This window comes from Globicephala melas, chromosome 12 (genome assembly GCF_963455315.2).
Source record: "Globicephala melas chromosome 12, mGloMel1.2, whole genome shotgun sequence".
NCBI classification, from domain to species: Eukaryota; Metazoa; Chordata; class Mammalia; order Artiodactyla; family Delphinidae; genus Globicephala; species Globicephala melas.
This window is the reverse complement of record NC_083325.1, coordinates 75,193,010-75,209,965: the sequence shown is the minus strand read 5'-3', so window position 1 is coordinate 75,209,965 and position 16,956 is coordinate 75,193,010. Positions and strand designations below refer to the sequence as shown.

The 16,956-nt window shown below is 57.0% G+C and overlaps 1 non-coding gene across 1 annotated transcript; it reads left to right on the top strand.

Moving 5' to 3' along the window:
- The first annotated feature begins 14,853 nt into the window (after positions 1-14,853).
- On the top strand, positions 14,854-14,926 carry TRNAC-GCA (transfer RNA cysteine (anticodon GCA)). Its single transcript has one exon. It is a non-coding gene; the product is annotated as a tRNA-Cys (tRNA).
- Positions 14,927-16,956: the final 2,030 nt, after the last annotated feature.

Sequence of the window (16,956 nt, the reverse complement as noted above, 5' to 3'; positions counted from 1 at the left end):
AGGAGGGTTCTGTTTAGGGAAACCAAATGTTCCAGTGCGCCTGGCTCGGTCCTGGTTCTCCTGGACAGTCCTGATTTATGCCCGCCCCCCGCCCCCCCGTCCACTCCCCGTGACACTCTCAGAAGTATCCTGGTTTTACTTACTGGATATTTTATGATATTAAGGAATTAGTTTTAATTTGTGTGTGTGTGTGTGTGTGTGTGTGTGTGTGTTATGCGGGCCTCTCACTGTTGTGACCTCTCCCGTTGCGGAACACAGGCTCCGGACGTGCAGGCTCAGCGGCCATGGCTCATGGGCCCAGCCGCTCCGCGGCATGCAGGATCCTCCTGGACCGGGGCACGAACCCGTGTCCCCTGCATCGGCAGGCGGACTCTCAACCACTGCGCCACCAGGGAAGCCCCTAGTTTTAATTTTTAAAGATAGGATAAGAGCCTTGTGGTTATGTTTAAAAAAAGAGTTCTTGTCTTTTAGAGATATATACCTCAATATTTATAGATGAATGTTGTCTGAGATTTGCTTCCAAAAAATCTGAGGGGAGGGCTGGTGGGAGGGAATGGGTGGGAGCAGAAAGAAAACTGGCTGAGTTAATCATTGCTGGGGTTGGGTGTGGATACATGGGTGTTCGTTAGCTCGTCTCTATTTTTATATTTGTTTGAAGTTTTCTGATATAAAAAGTTTTTAAAAAGTGTCCCAGATTGAATAGAAATACGGTCACTCTAGTTCACTCATAAGAAGGAATTTTGCCCCCAGGGACAGTTGGCAGCGTCTCGAGACGTTTTGGGTCATTCTGTCACAGCTGGGGTGGGGTGTGATTGTCACCTCGTGGTACAGGCCAGGGATGCTGCCAGGTGCTCAGGCAGCCCCACAGCAAAGCATTACTCGGCCCAAAGTATCAGTCACGCTGAGGCTGAGGAACCTAGGCGTGTGGAATTTACCTTAAAGCAATTTACCTTAAAGCATTGCTGTATGAACAGGAGGAATGTGTATCCATGTGTGCGTTCACAGTAATTTATGCTCTAGGGATGATCAGTTAACACTGAAAGGAATTCACACTCTAGAAGTGGCTAGCCAGGGCTTCCAATATAGTCATCCACATCTGCTCCCCAGAATTCATTAGTTAGCATAAAAGGTGTTCTAGGGAATTCCCTGGCAGTCCAGTGGTTGGGACTCTGCGCTTCCACTGCTGGGGGCCTGGTCGGGGAAATACGATACTGCAAGCCACACACAGCACGGCCAAAACAAAAACAAAAACAAAAGGTGTTCTAGATAATTTGTTATTGAAGAAATAAGTGATGTTCAAGAAACATGTTTGGGGACTTCCCTGGCGGTCCAGTGGTTAAAACTCCGTGCTTCCAAGGCAGGGGGCACGGGTTCAATCCCTGGTCGAGGAACTAGGATCCCACATGCCACACGGCGTGGGCAGAAAGGAAAAAAAAAAAGAAAAGAAATGTGTTTGGCTGAAATGATTGTGCAGGCAACTTTGTCTTTGCTTAAAAGAGACAGAAGGATCCAGCAAACCCGTTGCCTCACGCCCGTGGACCCGTGCTCCGGGTCTATTCCCATGCGGTTCCGGGCTCTCCTCTGGGCCCAGCCATCCCCAATTCTGATAGACGTCTCTGTCTCCTGGTGCAGCTAGAAGGTGGGTTGGTCCTGATGACAGAACATAGGCTTATCTGGGGGGCACTGAACTTTTCATGCAAGCGCTTGACAAAGAGAGGGGACGCCCCAAGCTTAGTGAGGGGGTCAAATGACTGTTTCGGTGCTTACTTGCTATTAAAAATATGTCACTGTGGCAGAATCTGGTCTGAAATGTGCTTTTATGTAACATTTGCTCCTTTAGGGCATCGCCTAAAGACTCAAGAGTCCCAGCGTAATCCTTGGGGACAGCAGTGTTTACTTAAGCCCCTGATCGCCTGAGATCAGCAGGATAATGGTGGTGGTGTGTGGAGGGGGTAGATTAGAGGGTAGATTAGACCTCTGTCACTTCCTTCAGGAAGTTTCTAACATCTTTCACGTACCTCCTTGGCACCAGCACCACGTATCACACCTCTTCCCACCCCGCCAGGGTCTCGCGCATGCTCCCAACACCTACATCTGTGGCTTCAGCCACGGCCAGGAAAGGTCTCTGTGCTCAAGGCCTCCGAGGCACGACAGCAAACGTGCACGAGAGCTCCGCGGCCAGAACCCGGCCTCTGGGCCCGGGATCCATCGTGGTGGCCAAGACTGGTTTTTGGCTTCCTTTCATCTGCTTCCCGCTGTAGCCCGGCAGGAACAGCCTGCCTCCCTGTCCTATGAAACCAGGGGCCTGGCTGCTCAGAGCCGCACCCCCTGGGCTCCCTGGTCACAGGTAGTAGCCACTCATTTAGAGGCAGGGCGACAGTCGTGGACGGCTGGAGGGGCTGGGAGGGGCCCCTCAGGAAGCCTTATTCTCAGCCATCAGCAGCTCAGCGGAAGTGAGTTTACCGGAGCCTATTCTGAGGGCCTGCTTGGCTGGAGAGAGGGGCAGTTGGTTGAGGGCACTGCGTGTTTGAAGGCGGTGGGGGAGGGAGGAAAGGGGTGGGCGTCCATACCAACACATGGACGCAGGGAGGGTGGCAGAAGGATCCAGAGGGAGCTTTCTAGAGCTGCCATGCACACACACACACACACACACACACACCCTGAGGTCTCCGGGCTGCATTAGTTGCCCTCATGGCCCTTTCTTTCCCAAGGTCTCAGATCACATGTCAGACAGGGATTTTCCTAGCTGCTAATCCCACGGTGTGCTGGCTCCCATGGGGCCCCCAAATGCTCCCCCTGGCCCGGGGGCAGGCTACCCGAGTCTCAGGACTCTCCCTCAAGGTATGCCTCTGAAATAGCAGAGGAGCCCCTGCAGGGGGCAGAGTCCCTCCCTGGAGGTGTGTGCTCCTCTGCCGGGGTCATTCAGCTGGAATCTCTGGTACAATCCCGCTGCCACTGTCTTTGCCTCCTGCTGCACCGTGGGGAGGCTTGGGGTGGGCTGGAGAAGGGGTTCTAGGCCTCTCACGGCTCCCCTTCCCCAAGCCATGCCACGTCAACACAGACTGCCGAAATGCCCCAGCGTGCCTCAAGGCCCTTGTCCCTCCCGCTACGACCCAAGCCCTGCCTGTCTTGGGGTCCTGGGGCCCCCAGATCCCAGCCCACAGTGGTGCTGGGGTTCTGCAGGCCTGTGCACGGCTCTTCCTGTCTCCTCGTCTGTCTGGGGTTCTCTGAGCATACCAACTGGGCTGGGCCTTTTTCATCTCTGTCTTTCTCATGGAAGAACCCAGCCGGGAACCCCTTGCCCCATTCCCACCCCCGCCCCCATGCTCCAAGGATGTCAGTGAGTGTGGGCAGAATTTCAGCGCCTGACAACTTCAGATTCACATCTTTGATCTGCAAACCTGGCAGCACTGGGTAGCGGAGAGAACTCGGGATTCGGGCACCTGGGCTTGAATCCTGGCTTTGTCACTTACACCATGTGACCATGGGCAGTCACTTCACTCCCAGAGCTAGGTGTCCTCATCAGGGAAATGGGGACAGTTGTACCTGACTCACAATGAACCACATGAAGGGTGATTACACAGCATGCCCCAACGGCCCAGCCCAGCACCTTGGCTTCCTCTTGGGAGTTAGCAGAGCCCAGTGATGAGTTGTTTTAGGCCTGGTCCTGGGCACTGGGGTTTCTGTGTTGTTGACACAGTAAAAGCACTTTGTATATAACATTTGCATTATATTATATTATATTTGCAAATATTTGCATATTTGTATCTCGTAATCCTCACAATGGTCCTTTGAGGAAAGTAGCAGCAGCAGAGCAACAGCTTTTTATAGCCCAGGAAACTGAAGCACAGAGAGACTATGATTCTTGGCCAACGTCACACAGCTGGTAAGTGGCAGAGCTGTGGTTTGAACCAAAGCCTCTTGGCTTTGGGGCCGTCCTCCTAGCCCTGCCACTGAACCGCTCTGAGTTCACCCTAAGAGAGGAAACCGACGAAGGGATGCTCTTTGATGGGATCGAAGATGTTTGCCGAGTTCCTACGAAAGAATTAGTAGAGGTGGTCCCAGCCCCATTGTAGGATGTGGGGTCCTGGGGAGTGGCTCGAGCTTTGCTGAGAGCTGGGGCGGTGGCGGGGGGGTGGTGGGCCTGCCCTTCCTCTGTAGCCCGCTCGCCTGCCAGGGTGTTTGAACAATGATTAACTGCAGCGGGCAGGCCAGTGCAGGCCAGGGCGGGCATGGCGGTTTAGCTCACCCCTTGCACAACGGCTGCCGCACCCGCCTGCCCAGCTCGGGGGTGACCGAGGGGGCAGGACCGGGCAGGCTCCCAGAAGCTGGGGAAACGGCCCTGGGAAGGACAAGGGACACCCTGGCTGGACCTGCAGACGTGATCACCACCACATTCCACCCCTCCCAAGCCCCGAGCTCGTGGAGCCTCTTCTGGGGGCTCCTGTGCACCACGGGAGCAGACTCCAGCCCCAGTGCTCATGGGGTCCGCCTTGATGAAGGTGTTCCTCAAACGATGTCACCTGAAACGGCCCTCTTGGCTCCAGCGACAGAGCAGCACAGGCCAGATTGGACCAGAGGAGGCAGGAGCTCACCCTGGGCGCTCCACCCTCCAGGCCCAGGATGGCGAGGGAGCCCCGCACACTGCTCCTCTGCACCTCCCTCCCTGCCCCTTGCTAGTCGAAGAACACAGGCGCACACGCGTCCCAGGCCTGGTGCACCCACACACGTGCCAGCCCCCGGGGCCCCTTCCCCGGGAGCACCTTGTTCCCAGAGTGCTGGTGGGAGTGCACTCACACTCAGACTGGCCAAAATCCGCCTGGAGACTCACTGCCACACCCATACACTCGCACCCCAGCCTCGCCTGAAGCTGGGCCTCCGTTTGTTTGTTGAACGAAGCACTGAAGTCCTTTGTCCTCAGTAAACTCTGTGCCCGTTTCAGGTCCAGCTCCGCCACTCCAGAGCCTGGAGGAGGTTGGGATGTGTGGGTAGGTGGGTGGGGAGTGGGCAGTGAGAGAGAATTTTCTCTGAAGGTGGGAGGGGGTGGAGGCCGCCTCGGACGAGGTTGCCCCTCTCCCCAGCCCCACTTGGGTTCCTCGATATTCCGGAAAGGCCCCTCAGCAGACCATCCCCCAGGCCCAATGGGGCCCAGGAGTCTGACTGGGTTGCCCGGCCCTTCCTCACAACCCAGGGACATTGTGACCTCGAGGATTTCCAAAAACTTTGCAGCAACACAGGGTGGGCTCCTCCTGACCAACAGGTTGGGTCCTGTTTTGCCCCAGATTCACCTGCCCAGCCTCCGCGACCCCAAGTTCTGGGCTATGTACTTAGGGGTACCATACGCTGTTTATTCCCTCATAGGAGGACCCCCTCTTCAACCTGGACTGGGAAGACCTGGGTCTCACCTTCTCAGGGCCATGCGAGAACCCTGCCCTGACCCCGCCCACCTGCCTCCTTATGGGAAATCTGTGTGTTTACTGAACACCTGCTCTGGTAAAGAGAATAGAATATGCTGACTGCCCTCAGGGCACGTGAACAAATGGCAGAGAACGAATGAGAAGTTCCGTGACGGAGGCCAGTCCGGCTGCTGTGACGATTGACGAGCTGCGATTCCTAAGCAGTACCTTCTGTATACCAGGCCCTGTTCTAAGCAGGTCGCAGGTATTTACCTGTTTTCATCACATGAGCTTCACGGCAAGATATGAAGGAGATAAATTCATGACCCTCACTGCAGGATAAGGGAAAAACCAAGGTACGGAGAAGTCGAGTAACTTGCCCAAGGACATAAGTAGCAGGACCAGGATTCAAACCCGGGTGCCTGTGCTCTTAGCCACCATGCTACGCTGCCTACAAAGCAAGGTAGAGAAGAAAGGGAGGGCCGGGGAAGCTTCCCAGACGGGATGGCGGCAGAGCTAGGCCTGGATTACAGGGGCAACATAAACACACACGCAAACACAATGAAGACAGTAGCACATCAAAAAGCGACACTCTGAAGTAGGAGTTGGCCAACTTTTCCCGTGAAGGGCCGGATGGTAAATAGTTGAGGCTTTGCAGGTCATGCCTTTCCTGTCACAACTACTCAGCTCAGCCCGTGGAGCCCCAGAGCAGTCCCAGGTAGTATATGAACAAATGGGCCTGGCCATGTGCCAATAATACCTTATTAACAGACGTTGGATGTCACGTGATCCTCACATGCCACAAAATATTTTTCTTGTACATTTCTCCATCGTTTAAAGCGTGGAAAGTGTTTTTAGGTCTCAGACGGCACAGAAGCAGGCCCGGAGGAGTGATAGGGCCACGGGCCACAGTTGGCTGACTCCCGTCCTACAGGCTTGGAGAAGTGAGAGTGTATGGAGGCTTCAGAGAACTAGTTACGCAGATTGACCAGAGCCCAGGAGCCCCAGGAGTGAGGAGCGGGGCTGGCCAAGATGGGAGGGGGCCTTGAGGACCCAGAGAGGAGGTGTTATCACAGCAGGGTCAGCCCAGCCTCAGCCTCCAGTGTCACCAGGCCCTGGCTGTGAGACTCAGGCGTCTGTTTCTCTGAGTTTCCGCTATAAAATGGGAACCTGGCATTGACCTTGAAAGTCCTGTGAAAGGGGCCACTTAGGGTGAGAGGCTGTCTGTTATTCATTCATGTGCTTCATAGGCAGGAACCTGCTCAGGTATGTGTTTCGGCAGCACTGCCCTGGTGGCTGCATGGAGGACGGTTGGGCATCTGTGTGAACACCTGCGTGCCCTCCAGATCCCTCCTCCACCATCCTCCCCGCTGCCCTGTGCTGAGAAGACCAACCTGTGCGGACAGAGTCATGGGCTTCTCCGCTCTCCTACTGCTTGATGGGCTCAGGCAACGGGGAGCCCAGCAGGAAATGGGAGAGAGAGGGGAGCGAGGCGAACTCCCCAACCCCTCCCTGCGGGCTGTCTGCAAGCTGGCTGCCTCCCTCAGGGAGAAAGCCACAGCCTGAGGCCTGACTTACATCACCAGTGCTAGGGCTCTCACTACCCTTGCCCACAGCTTTGCCAACTCTTCTCAATTTATCCTGAGTGCAACTTCGCTGATTGATTCAAAGAGAGTGAGACTGGAGAGAGACACCAGTTAGGAGACCATTGCTGCGATTTTGATAAAGGAAGATGCAGCAGCAAAATGGGACAGTGGTGGTGAGGGAAGGAGACACATTTAGAAGCTAAGCAGGCCGAAGGAGGAACATGAGAGAACGGGAGGAAGCTCCAGGATGAGTGGCATTGCTGGCAGGGGTAGCTGGAGGACAGAGGTGCTGAGAGAGGATCCCCAGGGAGAGAGTCAGGGATTTGGAATGGAAACGATAAGTTTGTGGTGGTGCCTGAAGGATATCCAGGTGGCTAAATGCACCGGTGTACCCCACCTTCCTGCAGCCCTGATTCTCTTCCCGACCTTTAGCCATGACCCATTCAGTTCTCCCAGATGAGCCACCACACTGGGAATGACCTGGGAGCCTTGGAGAACAGTCGGTGAATAAATATTTGCTGGACTTTTCCTTCTCTTTCTGATGCAGGGAAAAGGCTCTCAGATGTGTGAACTTAGCTGGGAGGAGTGATGGGAAGATGCTGGGGTGTCCGGGAGAGGTCTAAGGGGACTCCATCCCCAGAGGGGCTGAGGGCTAAATAAAGCCGGAGCAGCCAGCTGACAGGATGCTCTTGCCCACCAGCCAGGGATGCGGAACGCCATGAGGCACCTCCACTGGGGGGATATTTGGTTGAAATCTTCCCTTTAACCACTCATCTCTTGTGGCTTGCGGGAGGCAGGAGGTCAGGTCCAGGCTTTCCTCCAGGGTGGGTCCTTGTGTTAGGACAACACTACATGGGGTGAAGGGGGCGTGGGGATAACTCTATTAGGCCTCTCCAGGGCTTCATCCCCTTCATAGCTGGACTGCCTTCTGATTACATCGTCCTTCCAAAAACAAACACTTGATTGAATATTTCTCAACTGAGTCACTGTTCAGTTTGCCTTCTCCCAGGAAGTCAAACACACTCTGGTTCTGCCTCTCCATCGTGCTGACCACACTCACGCTTTACCCTCTCCTGGGACCGCTTCCAGGCTTCTCTGCTGGCTCTCACCCCCCGAACACCAGGCACTTAGAGTCTTTATCTCACACTCAATGCCTCTGAGGGGGCGGTAGTTTGCACAACGTTTCTCTCCCTTTGCCCACGGTGAATTACCACATTGCCTCCTCCTGAGAGGCGCCCTCAAGCCCCCGCCACCACGGCTTCGAGCCCCAGTCCTTTAATGTCTACTCAAGGCCTGATTCAGCCACACCGCTTCACAGGCAGCCTAGTGAACAGACAGCTGATGCTGTGGGCAACCCAGGTCTGACTGACTGCTGGTCTACGCAGCTCACAGGAACAGCTGGGTGTACTTCAGCCTTGGGAGGCCAAGACAGGGCCCACGGAACAGCCCCTTGCCCTGGCTCACCAGGTGATGCCTTGAAACCTTGAAAAACTCAGGAAGGGCTTTTCCCAGAGAGCCTTCCCGGCTCTGCCATCAGGCCAGGGACCTCTCCTTAGTGTAGCCCAGCAATTGCTCCCGGTCAGTGCGTGGTGTAGGGTGTGTCAGTCGGCTAAGCACACTGCTCTCTGGATCTTTCTTCTCTGACATCCCAGAGCCTGCTGAGGACTCAGTCTTTTCCAAAAGACCCATTAGGTGATCAGCTAGTGAACCTACACCTTATTGGGCATGAAGGAATTAAACTGTAACTCTAGGGTTCCAGTTGTGAGGGTGGAGGATGGAATGTGACGACGTCCTCTTCCTCCTGGGATTCCCCTGGTGACTTTCTGAGCCTCAAGGCCTCTGTGGCAGCAGCTCAGATGAGCCTGTGGGGATAGAGGAGCCTGTAAGCATCTCTGCTTAGAGAAGCATGACTCCCGGGGCTCGTTCTAACTGTGCACGGGACACTTTCTGAGGTCAGGAGCCCCAGGGGTCATTTGAACAGGAAGTTCTCAGGTCACATCAGATGTTCCATGTCACAAACCCCCTCCGTTTAACCCCTTTTCAGGAAGTCATCTGTCTCCCTGGCAGGGTGGAGGAGGGGCATGGTATTGTAACTGTCACGAGTCCAGCGTCCAGCCGCCGTCGGGGCACCTGGCTGAAGCACGGGCTCTCTGCGCTGGGCACCCACGCTGGATTCCACAGCAATTTGCACAACAGCACAGCACAGGGAGAAGGGCCTCTCTGGGGACGGGCACCATGGAACCAACCTAAAATCACCAGGGGCTCCAGGGGAAAGCAGAGGAGGCACTGCCTGGCAACAGAGACGCCAGGACGCTGATGTGAGAGTCAGGAACGCTCCTGTGTTCAGGATGTAGGGGCACTGAGGAGAGACAGCCTCACCCGCTTCCCTCTCTCTCTGGGTTCTAAATCCTGCCGTGTCCACAGGCAGCCCCGGACCTGGAGACCCCACCAGACAGACAAAATTCTTTGTCCCGTACCCTGAGAACTCCTCAGTCTAGTCCTACCATCTTCCCATTGCTCAACGCCCTGCTCCCACTTGTGCCGGAAGAGGATCTGTCGGTCAGAGTGAGGGTGGGGAATGAGGGGCCCAGCTGCTTCCCTTCACAGTCTCGGCCCTCCCCTGGAAGCTCCTAGAAACTCCCAGAAGTTTCTAAAGTCACAGACAGATTGTCCTTGGGCTCAAGGACCCAGCTGAGTGAACATTCCCTGGAAGTCCTCCCTGTGAGTGCGGATGGCCTTAGAATCAGAGCAGCTGCTGAGAAAGTAATAAGGAGAAGAAGAGGCCAGGGGAGTACACTGGGTGAGAGAGGGGGGCAGGAGGGAGGAGGGGGAGGGGGAAGAAGGAGGAAGGAGAGGGAGAAGATGCCGCCCAGCATCCTGGGTTCTTGCTCCCCGGGAGGCTGGCTCCGTGGGTTTGGGGACCCAGCTACCGAAGACCCCTCCTCCAGGTGGCCGCCCATGGCACAAGGGGAGCTATGCGGAGAGGCAGCAGTGACAGGGAAGCTCTTTGGACAAGACAAAGGGAGTGTCCAGGAGGCCCAAGAGAAGCCCCTGCCCCCCACACAAAGGAGGCGCTGGGCGGATGGGGGACACACTTATTAACTGCGCTGTCTGAGCTCCCCGCCTGGGGGCACCCACAGAGCTGACTAACCGGCACAGGAAGCGGTCCTCAAGTAGCGAGGGAGTGCTGGGAATCAGGGGTCAGGGGGTGGCCCCTGAGTCACTGGAGCCCATGTCATCACAGTTCCACGGAACATCGTGCCCCTTGGGGGTGGCCTGCTCTGACCACTGCCATGGCTGCTGCAGGGAGCTGCTCCCAGAGAGCCAGTGCCCCCACCAGCACCACCCAGGGAGGCTGGGGTCCAGGCCAACTTACTTCCCCAGCCTGGACTTTAGTTTCCGGTTTTTTCATATCTCTAGACTTTTCCCATGGGGAATTCCTACCCATCCTTGCAGGCCAGGCCGAGGACCCCTCCTTGACAACCCCCCTCCCCCCTCTCCCACCCTCAGCAGGCTTCTCCCTCCTTCCGGCACTTCTGCAGGACTTAGGGTCCAGCTCACAGTTTGCCAAGTCCCCTGGTGTGTGTTTTCCCAGCAGGATCATGGGGTCCCTAAGGGCAGGGTACGTATCCCCGAGGGGAGCCCGGGCTGGGCCTGATGGACCGATTCCCCAGGTCCAGCCCCTTCTGGTCTACACTCTCTCGCCACTCTCCGAGGCCAGCGCCGGCCCGCCTGTAAGAGCCACCGGAATTCCTGCCTGCAGGCTCAGCCCTGCTCCAGGAATGCGGACAGCAGCCCAGCTTCTTGCAGCCTGCACAGACCCGGGGCCTGGTCTCAGCAACTGACCGCCCAGGGAGCTCTCAACAACTTCGTTCCGCCGGTCACTGGCCTCTGCTCCTCGCCCTTGGAGGCACTAAGTGCTGTCTGTGAGTCAGTAACTGGAAGCAGAGGCGGAGGGTGGTCTCATGTGACAGCTACAGTCACAGAGGGAGGCGCGTCGCTTCTGCTTCTCCCGGGGGCGGCTCCTCCCGTTGGAAGGAGGCCCCCAGGCACAACATGGGCTCGATGTACCTGCAGCCTAACCAGCATGGGTTTCTAGAGCCCACCCGGAGCAGCGCAAAGAGAACTGGGCTGGGAGCAAGGAGACCTTGGTTCCCCCTCTGCCTGGCAAATCACTTCCCTTCTCTGAACCTCAATTACAAGGGTGTGGCTGCAAGAGCCCTAAGAATCTTTGCAACTCTGTGACTTCCAGAAGTCCACATCTGAGAAGAAGCGCTGAGGAGCGGGCCGTGCCCTAAAGGAGCCCGTGAGGGGCATGTCCCAGCTGGTACCGTCAGCCCCGCTGGCAGAGCGGCCCTGTGGTGACGCAAGGAAGCTCTGAAGCCAGCAGCTGTGGGTTCTGATCCCAGCTCTGTCTCTCACTTGCACATTATGTAACTTTCTGACCTTGTTTTACAGATGGGAGACCGGAGGGTCCCCCAACACACACACGGAGGGAAGAAGGTGCCCACGATCTAGGGCCGGTCCCTGGGCCTGCCAGCTTGCAGCTCTGTGTCCTTCCCCTCTTTTCCCAGAGGATTTGCCCTAAAGGGTGGACGGTCGGAAGAGGGCCCGCGTGTTGGGAAGGGTGTTCAACTTGTAAGGGCTGAGATGAAGGAGCCAACTCTCAGAGCCCAGCCGGCAAGACCAGCTCCTCTGCCCAGGAGGGTCTGTGCCTCCGCCCCCGACGCCGCCTGTCTGGACGGGGGGTGGGGGCCAGATGGGACCACAGGGCACCGGAGGGAAGCCCTGGAGGGGTGGCGGGGCTGCAGCTGGTCCTGTGCCTTTCATCTCCAGACGCCTGGGCCTCCCTCCCCACCTGGTGCCCAGAAGGAGTGCGGGCCTGCCTCTCCTGGAAGCGGCCGCAGCAGGCCTGTCAGCAGGGGGTGGGTGGTCCGAGTGGGGTGCAAAGAGGGTGACGCTTTCTGCATTCAGGGCACCCCTCCCCACCCTCCAGGTCCCTCCGATCCTTTGCAGGGCTGTTTATGACATGGGCTGGGGTGGCCCGTGGTTGGGGGCAGGGCAGGGCGGGCATGGCAGCCCTAGGTGTGTGTGTGCACACGGATCCTCTCCTCCAGCCGCTGGAGGGTGTGCTTGGGGCCACCGTGTGCCCGCTGGTCACCTCGGAAGGGCTGCGTCTGCTTGAAGAAAGTATCCTCCTTCCTAGTTGCGATCAAGGCCATGTCTCCTCACCGAGCCATGTGCCCAGAGGGCTGGGTCTCCCCGGAGGGGACGCTGTTTCTAATGTACACAGAGGTGATCTGTGTGCCCCTGAGGCCCTGGGACGGTGCCTGGGAGTCACTCATCCCTGGGCAGAATATGGGTGGGGAGGAGGGCTCTGAAGGTGCATAACTGGTGGGAACTCAGTTCCCAAGGTGGCATCCCCCAGTGCCAGCACAGCCTTTTCCCAATTCCTGACCCACCCGGTTGACCACTGCCACTTCCAACGGGGAGCCTCAGCTCTGCCAGTGGGCACGGGGACTGGGAGCCCCACGGATGCTTCTGCGCCAGCCCTGGACGGTCTTGAGAAGCCAAGAGAAATGCTGCCCAGTCGGAAGTGCCCTCCCACCCAAGGCAAGTCTTGCCCTGTCAGCACCTCCTTCAAGGGAAGGGTGGGTGGAGGACTGGGGCCCGGGCTCCCCAGTGGCCGCCTTGGTTCTCCAGGCACCAAAGTCCATGGGGCAGTTCAGATATGAAGGCCAGGCTAGGCCAGGCCGAGCCCCAGTGGGCTTGGGGATCAGCCCAGTCTCCCCTTTGGGGTCTCAGACACTCACTGCCCCGTGCATCCCGGGCAGTGGGGGACAGGGTGGTGGGGGAACGGGGGAGTGACGCTCAGCCTGCATCCTTCCTGCATTCTCACCGATCAACCCCTTAGCCCCACACAGGACTCTCTGGGGAAGTAGTGGGAGACCCGGGACCCTGCCTGTTGCGGCTCTGACACACTGTGACCTTGACCAGAAGCTTCCATAGAATCAGCACCCACACAATCAGCACCTCATCTCAGATGATCCCCAGGGGCCCGTGTGCAGGGATCCCATCACTGACTTCTTTTGCTCCTCTTCCCCCAGCACCCCATCCTCCTCCCCCAGGCCCAGGCCCTGGGAGCTGATGAACCAGCAAGTGAATGCATGGAGTACAAGGTCCTTCTCCACCTCACTCCCAATCCCCTAATCCCCTCCGGTCCCAGCTCACAGCCTGGGCTGGGGCAGAGCCCAGGTGTTTCTCGTTAAGCATTTTATTGCAGATTCTCAGGCACTGGCTGAGGAAGGCTGAGGGGTTACCCAAGCCTCCTCCCCCACCCCCAGGCTGCACCGACACAGCGGAGTCAGGTGACCCATGGGCCAGTCCTCTCCACTCCCTCCCTACCCCTTACCCTTGCCGGGAGGTCACCCAAGGCCAAGCTCCAGTCTCCAAGTACGTTGCTTTCCACCCATCCTTCACACCAGACAGAGCATCCTTCTGAGGAACGAAGTTAGTCATCCTGTGCCCTGACTTTTAAATCCTCCAAAGTCTGCCCTTTTTTATTTTTTAAACGACTGGCTCTGATTTGTAGCACTTGCCAATGCCCACCATCGCCAATTTCAAACCACCAGCGTGAGGTCACTGAACTCGAGCTCCCGCAAGCCAGGAGGAGCCGGCTCCGCACACCTCTTCCCTTTACCCCGGCCTAGGGTGCAAGCCCTCCTTTACCGGCCCCTGTTGTCCCTCCTGCCTCATCTCCCACTGCTTTCCCGCCTGCCCCCCTACAGATACCGCCCACTGGATAGGACCTGCGGGTCCCTGAGTGCACCTAGCATGTGCCCCAAACACCCCTCTCCTGCTTGGCCTGGCCAGCTCCTTTAATATACCCCATTCAGATGTTTCCCCCTCCAGGCTGTTTCTCAGACTCCCCAGGCTGGACTAGGTGCCCTTCATCTGTGTCCCTAGGATACTGCCTTGGACATCTATATTGTTCAATAATGCGGGTCTGTCCGTACCACGAAACTGTGGGCTCTCCAGGAAAAGCCTCAGTGATTGTGTTGAGGGCATGAGATGCATGAAGTTTCATGTTCAGGGCTCCAGGGGGAGAGCCGCCCCAGGGGCCCAAGTTGAGATCTTGGATGTTTCCCGGCAGATCCCAGAGCCACGTTCTTGGCTAGCTTCCTAGGAGAGCTACAGGGCAGGGATTGGGGGAAGGGGGCCATCCCTCAGCTCCTGGATCTGAGATATGCCAGGTGTCACCCCCAGCCCACCCCCAGGGGCACAGAGCTGGCAGGGGCTGGGCAGAAGGGAGCTGTTGTTTGTATCCTTGTGACCGTGGTGTCCTGCAGGGCAGGTTATCATTGTTGACTTTGGCACCAGCACCCAGGCATTTCGGGGGTGGAGGAGCATCTTATCCTGTGCCTGGGAATAGCCTCAGGGCTTGCTGGGGCAGCCCCAGCCTAGAAGAGCCTCCTGCAGTCCCGCCCAGGTGGTCCTGTGTGACCAAAATGGATGAAACAGGAAGCAGCAGTGTTCAAGGGAGTGCCATGTGCTTCCGAGTGAAAAAGACCTGGGTTTACATGTCAGCTTGGCCACTCAGCAGCTGTATGAAGTCATGGCTTGGGACCTCAGTTTCCTCATCTTATTTAATCCCCGCACTGCCCTATGAGATAAGAGCTGTTAGTCCCATTTCACGGACGAGAAAACCGAGGTTCTAAGGGAGTCACGCAGCAAGTAAAGTGGGGTCAAGCTGCAGAGCCCCTGAATTTAGAGGGTAGGTGTGTGTCAGGCTGTTATTAGTAATTATCGCAAATCTTGCTGGCTGGCATGTGTCAGGACATGGAATTTTAAAAAAATCTCTTCCAGGGAACTCCCTGGTGGTCCAGTGGTTAAGACTCCACGCTTGCACTGCAGGGGGCCCGGGTTCGATCCCTGGCCAGGGAACTAAGATCCCGCGAGCCTCGCGGTGTGGCCAAAAAAAAAAAATCTCTTCCAAAGTCTCTGAACCTGAACCTAAAGGTAGGCAGCAGCTTTCCTAGCTTTCAAACGAGGAAAATGAGGCCTAAGGAGGTTCAGGCTTTGGTCCCACATATAGTCCTGGCAGACCCTGGCTGAGCACCGGGTCCAGGCTCCCAGGCTGCCCTCTGTGGGGTGAGCAGCTGCTCCTGGCTCATCGGAGAAACCTGCTCTGTCTGTGGGTGCAGTGAGGACGGGGGCTGGAAAGACGGAGAAGGGCTGACCGTTGGGTCTGGACCGGGCGTGTCTGGGCAGAGAGACCCTCCGCTCCCCACCAGGCCCCTCCTCTGCCCCCCACCGTGGGCCACAGAACTGAGTTGGGGGAGGGGTGACCTTCAACAAATCTTTCTCCTCTGCAGACCTCTGTTTCCTCATCTGTAGAATGGGAACAATACCAATACCTGCACCACTGTGAGGCCCCAGGAGTTTGTGAGAACGAGAGGAGCTGATGATTGAATACACCCCGTAAACCTTGTAGCGAGGGAAGGAGCCCTGTCTGGGGAAGGGTGTCCTATGAGCCTTGGGTAGCCAACCTCGCACTGAGCTGTAGCTGAAAAGCACATCTCAGGGACAGCTAAGCTCACCGTGGGAACAGTGATTTTGTGGGCACTTAGGTGCACAGAGCATAACGAGGTCCCTGTGATGGAAGGAAGGAGGCTTTGCTTCCTGTCTGCATTCTCAGGCCTGAAAGCCGCTTGTCTGTCACACCAGGAAAGACTTTTCATAGTTTCGAGTGGTAGCACATCTGATATGGCAAAACGTCTTAAGAAGAGAAAACAGATACATATTTTATGTGGCCTTGAGAACCTGGTGGTATAGAGAAAAGTGGTTGGTGAAATTCTTCCTCCTTCTGTGGACTATGGCTAGGCAGCCCTCAGCTGGAACTTGGACGAGCCCACGCAGGTTCTGTTGTGGCTCAGAGCCGCCAGGCTGGACCCGTCGGGGAGGCTCAGGCCGCTTCTGCACTGGGGATGCCTGGAGCCCTGTGTGGACCCTCAGGCTGCAGGAACGCCCCCCAGAAGGCTGGGTGCTGGGATGGCAGCACTGAAGCCCCTGGACCTGGTCCTCACGGGGTCTGGTCAACCTGCTCTGGCAGAATCCTGAAAGGTGGGAGCGGTCATCTCACCTACAGGCACATCCCACCAGGGAACAGGGCTGAGGGAGAGAACCCTAGCAAGAGAATGTTCACCTGGGGCTCCTGACATCTTGTCAGCAGGTGCTGCTGTCACTGGTTTAACCCCAAAGTCTTCCATTTGCTGAGAGGAAGCAATGATCAAATGCTGTCTGTATGATACCCAGGAGTCCTCAGGACACCCCGTGAGGGCGGTCATGTGATTGGCAGAGGGAGCAACCAGGATCTGAGCACAGGCCACTTGCTCTGGGCTTTTTCTTAACCACTGTGCTAACCTGCCTTCCCCACGAGCTCTGAAGAGGTGACCACACCTCCTGCTCTCGCACACCACCTTCACTTTGGGGGCTAACGTGGGGGCCAAGAGCCCCCGTCGGGGGAAGCCCTTAGATCTGGGGCTGCTGGAACAGGTGTGCCAAGGGGAGGCCAATGTGGGTCCTGACAGGTTAGGCTCCTGACAGGTCAAGATGCTCCCCTGGCAAGGTCTCTGGGATCCCGACTGCCCACTGAGACCCTGAGGCAACGTGGGGAACACCACACAGGCCAGCTCTGAGGCTCACACAGGGTCTCATGCTTGCTTGCCTCCTGGGTCTGCAGTCTCAGCACTTTGCAGCCTTTGAGGGTGGGAGGTCCCAATCTGGGCTGCCTGTGAGCTTTGTCTGGGTCAAGGAGCAAGTTGGGGCTGAAATCCTGTTGCCCTGCTGTGAGGCTCACCGGCCTAGAGGGAACGGTGCCTTTCTCTTAACGGATAAAGGCACCGTCCGCCAAATGAGCTGGGCCCCAAATGGGGAACATTTTCCGATTCACCAGACATGCTGTGCAGGCTGGG